The sequence below is a fragment of the Charadrius vociferus genome, unplaced genomic scaffold (assembly GCF_000708025.1).
Source record: "Charadrius vociferus isolate BGI_N301 unplaced genomic scaffold, ASM70802v2 scaffold2434, whole genome shotgun sequence".
Taxonomy (NCBI): Eukaryota; Metazoa; Chordata; class Aves; order Charadriiformes; family Charadriidae; genus Charadrius; species Charadrius vociferus.
In genome coordinates, this window is record NW_009648028.1 from 57,146 (window position 1) to 57,392 (window position 247).

General features: G+C 63.2%; 1 protein-coding gene across 1 annotated transcript in view; it reads left to right on the forward strand.

Annotated features, from left to right (window-relative positions):
• Positions 1-247, forward strand: part of REEP6 (receptor accessory protein 6) — a 3,713-nt gene that overhangs the window by 2,714 nt on the left and 752 nt on the right. The gene's annotated exons all lie outside the window — the stretch shown is intronic.

Below are 247 nucleotides of genomic sequence, written 5' to 3' on the forward strand. Positions count from 1 at the left end.
GGTGTCTGTCTGTCTGTCCGTCCTTGGGTGCATATGGGGTTGGGGGGGGGCTCAGTCTGTCTGTCCGGGGGTGGTCAAGGGGAGGGGGTCTCTGTCCGTCGCAGGGTGGGGTGAGGGGGGTCTGTCTGTCCTGGGGGAGATGGGGTTGTATGTCTGTCTCAGGGGTAGGAGAGGGGCTCTGTCTGTGTGTCTGTCTGTCCTGGGGTGGACAAGGAGTTGGGGGAGTCTGTCTCTCGCAGAGGGGTTG